Here is a 4,742-nt window from a genome sequence, read left to right on the forward strand (position 1 = left end):
AAAATAATAAAAAAAAAATAAAACACAATTTATCCTGATTCTAAGTGAAAAGGAAAGGGAATGACAGTAACAAACAAAATTTCACTCCTGGATATTGTGATGTGACTAACGTGGTCTTAGATTTGAAATTCAGGAAGGAGACAACTGCATTTCAAAACAGTTAAATATGCAGATCCAAAAAACAGAGGAAGCTTTTTACACTGCCACATTCACTCCAAAGCTCATTCATCTCCTTCAGCATCCCAAAGATTAAGCATATGTTCTGCTTAGCTGTATAATAAGGTGGCCAAAATGGTGTACCAGTCCCATCATAGGACAGCTGCCTATAAATCTAGACTTCAGACCCTGGGCTCCAGCTGCAACTTTCTTATAGGTTGTCATCTGGGTGAGCAGTTGTCTGAGCAACCTCTAGATTGTGCTCATCCTGTGTTGGCAAAGCTGAGTCCAGACAACGTCTGGTGGGGCAAGAGCAGTCATGGCAACCAACTCCAAGTTAGAGTCTCCAAATGGTTTTCTAGAAAGACAGAGGAAGGGCTTTTCAAAGTTGTAGTTACTTCTGGCAGAAATGTCCTAGTATTATTGAAGGTTCTTCTTTGGGTGGAAGACAGTAGATTTGGCCTTACCTGTCTTGTGCTTATTGTCCACTTTGTGGCCACACAGCACAGAAGGGATTTTCCACGTACTCATACCAGATCTCTCTGTCTCTATGCACATTCTTGTAAGCAACCCTTGCTGTTACATCAAGAGTTACGATGGCACACTGGGCTCGGAGGTGGTACCTACCACCCGTCAGCCTAGCACATTTCTCCTGACCAGCCATATCCCATACATTGAACTTAGTATAATGTAAATGTGATTATATAACAAATATTTTCTGTGATTGAAAGTTATAAAAGCATTTTTCTCAAAGAGAGATTGATAATTTACCTGCAGATTTGGGCCATTAGAGGGCCTGAGCTCTAGCCTAATTCCATGCTTTGTGATTTTGGAGAAAATCACCTAGCTTTTTGGCTAACAGCAACAACTACAGAATAAGGGGACCAAATTAAATCACTTCTAAAGACGTTTCCATCTTTAAAATGCTATCATCTCTGCCATATTGCTTCTATTAGTTTCACTTTAAATATCATGCTTTCCTAAATAAATGGAATATTACCTTCATATTTTCATGAATGCTCATATACCCATAGAGCAAAATCTGTCATTTATTTCAGTTTTTCAGAAATAACTATGTTCTTAGGCAGATAGAACTGAGTAAGGGAATCAAAACATGACAAAGTGGTTTAATTTACGTAATGTCAACTTTTGTCTCCTAAGCAGAGCAGAATGAAGATAATGCTGACCAAATTGCTCTGCATAATGCATTGTGTAACTCTATGGCTCACGCTGACACACTTATTTATCTGAGAGAGAAAAAACTTATGCAATGTGTTGATGCCTTGAGAAGTATATTCTCAAACATTTTAGGTGCTTAATTATAAGTTAAACACTGAAATCATGGCACAGAGAGGTGACTTACTCTGGGACCATTGTAAACTTGAATTATTATTGAACAAACTGGAGAGGTTTGAAAGTGGATTACCGAGAGATTTCTTAAGACCTAATTTTCTATACTGGATTAGTGAAAGTTCTTATGGTTTATTAATTTGTATCCCCTTTAGAAATCTTTTTATTTATCTTATTTCTTACATTTGCTTGAAAAAATCCTTATGAGTATTTGAGTTAGAAGAAAAATAAAAGGGCTTTTAACGTTTTTCTTGTTGCCTAGTTCAATAGAAATTGCAGATAAGGAGAATGCTATTAAAATAGTTTTAAGTGTGTCTTTATTCCTGTACAAACTCATTGGGTATTAAAATGCACACATGCACATATGTATCATTAAAGTATTTAGATAAAAGTAGATAAAATAGGAACAAAGTTTCCTTTAAAAACATCGTCTGATAATATAAATATTACTAATTTGTACTTGTTTAACAAAGGAATTGAAGCTGCTTAAAATAATGGGTACCATGAAAATGATTAAAATAAATAGTTGAGGGCAGCCCGGGTGGCTCAGCGGTTTAGCGCCGCCTTCAGCCCAGGGTGTGATCCTGGAGACCTGGGATTGAGTCCCACGTCGGGCTCCCTGCATGGAGCCTGCTTCTCCCTCTGCCTGTGTCTCTGCCTCTCTCTCTCTCTCTCTCTCTCTCTCTCTCTCTGTGTCTCTCATGAATAATAAATAAAATCTTTAAAAAAAATAAAAATAAATAAATGAGAAATTAGGTAAATGAAAAATAAGGTTAGGAAGAAAACAAAAGCAGGGATTCAAAGAACACAGGTAGAAATGCACATCATAGGTCTTACATAGTTATTGGAGGTGGGGCACACATTTAACCCTGTTTTACTGAAAGCAAGATAAAAATACAAAATATGTTGTTAGCAAGATAAATTTAAACCTACTGTTAATGAGAAAACAGGTGTTTTTGGAACTGAGACTCATGAGTAATACGTTTCTTTCGTGAAATCTTCTAGATAATGCATGAAATTAAAAGATGCTTTGTGTCATAATGGACAATATACTCAATGGAGCCTTATAAGTACGATCATGCATTTTGGTGTTTGTTTTGAGAGAGGGAGAGAGAGCATAAGCAGGGGGGAGGGGCAGAGGGAGAGGGAAAATTTTAAGATTAATCTTTATCTTAATCTTAAAATCACTAAGCCTGGAGCCCGACATGGGACTTGATTCCCATGACTCTGAGATCATGACCTGATCTGAAATCAAAGAGTCAGACTTAACCTCCTGAGCCACCCAGGCATCCCAATAAAATAATGAATTTAATACAACTTTTAAAAAGTTAATGTTCTTTTGGATTGGTTGATGACAAGACATTGTAGTGAAGTCCAGTAAGAGTGATTTTTTATGTTGAGCAGAAATAGGGCAGCCTGTTTGCATTGACTTCAAGCTATTAAACACTGAATATTTAACCTATTATGATAGTCTTTTGGACAAGAGCTGTATTTCTGTAGATTATGAGTCAAACAGCATTCTGCTTCCTTCGTTGTAGTGCGTGCAGTTTGATTTTTACCCCTGAGCGAGCTGGATGCTATCTTGAATACAATTAATTTCATAAGACACAAAGCTTGCTAACCTGTTAGGTAGTTGGTTATAAAGATGGAAACTCCAAGATGCTTTCCTTGTGCCTTGCAGGTGCTTGAGCTCTGGTATTGAACAGAAAGCTCCCAAAAGCTTGAAGGACGTGGTTGCCAATATGGGCTCATTGGCCATTTTGTGTGAGGTGGTGCATAAGACAATCCAGAGGAAACTCCGTTCTTCACGGCTGTCTTCCTAAGAGCTGCATTGGAAGCTTTATTCACTGGGAATTAAATTATGCTCACACACACAATCTAATAATAATAATCTCTTTGAAAGATTTAGATAAAAATGGAGACGTGAAGTTTCTTCTGCAGTATAAATTAATCCAAGTGTACTATGAAAGAAATATAGTGTTCCTTACAAACTTCACAGAGGTAAAAAGTGGAAATGTAGCAGGAATGATGATGTATAACTGGTCTATGAGTTTGTCTTATTGAAAATATACGTGCTTAGAAGGAGTGGAAAAAAGTGGGCTGACAATGTTTGCAGTTGTTGTCATTTGCAGGATTGGAGGATTTGGACTATTTTTGTTATTGTTCATTTACGTTTTTGGAGTTTTTTCCCCATATGTTCTATACATTTTTTGAGTTCTCTATGATGAACATGTGTTCTGCAATCAGGGAAATTAATGATGACTCTTTTTTTTTATGACTCTTACTTCAAATTGATCATCCTGAAAAATATTCACAGAACCAGATTTAGTGAAGTCACTATTAAATTTATGATGGTCTTTGGATCTTTTAGCTGGAATGCTTTAGAACTAGAGTATGCTTTTTTACATCAAATCAAACCTATGATTTTCTAAGTTGAAAGTAATGAAGTAAAAGAAATAATTCCATTACTTATTTAGTGGGAGATAAATGCAGTGCAAGCCAAAATACTTGTTAATGAATCTATTTCTGGTTCTCTTACACTAGGTCAGGGAAGAAGATCCCTAATGTTCGGTTGAGGAATGTTAATTTCATAGGAAGTAGAATTTTCATGAGGCCCAAGAAAATGGGTTAGAATTGAAAATCGTTCCTAAGATCTGCCTCGCCTTTGGGAGCAAAAGCCCTTTGTGATCTAAGTGTCAAGCCTCTATTTCTATTTTGGCACAGTCTAGATTTCACCTGAAATAATTAGGGATACTGTTTAGTAACTTCATTAGTTCTAATGATGGTGTTTCAAGGTAGTGTTCCAACCCTCTTTCTGTTGGTGTCATCACAAGAAGGATGAGACGTGATAAATAAGTGTCATTAACTAAATGTGGTGCCTCCATATAATTCTTTAATTGCATTGATCATTAAATATGAAATTTTCGTTTTAATTTTGTGTTATTAAGACCCTGTTAAGTTAACCAGTTCATGTGAAGGTAAAATTTTGTTTTTAAAATATTTATTTTTCTGAGTCTACTAATTATCATCTCTGAAATCTATTATTATTTTTATTTTTTAGATTTTTATTTATTAGAGGATAAGTAGGGGGAGCAGTAGGCAGAGAGAGATGGAGAAGCAGGCTCCCAGCTAAGCAGAGAACTCGATGTGGGATTGATCCCAGGATCGTAACCTGAGCTGAAGGCAGACACTATAACCAATTAAGCCACCCTAGTGCCCCAATTATTATTATTATT

At 36.3% G+C, this 4,742-nt stretch overlaps 1 pseudogene; it reads right to left on the reverse strand.

The window, feature by feature from the left end:
• Positions 1–367: 367 nt before the first annotated feature.
• LOC121471713 lies at positions 368–3,674 on the reverse strand (annotated as a pseudogene).
• Positions 3,675–4,742: the final 1,068 nt, after the last annotated feature.

Source organism: Vulpes lagopus, chromosome 11 (assembly GCF_018345385.1).
Source record: "Vulpes lagopus strain Blue_001 chromosome 11, ASM1834538v1, whole genome shotgun sequence".
NCBI lineage: Eukaryota > Metazoa > Chordata > Mammalia > Carnivora > Canidae > Vulpes > Vulpes lagopus.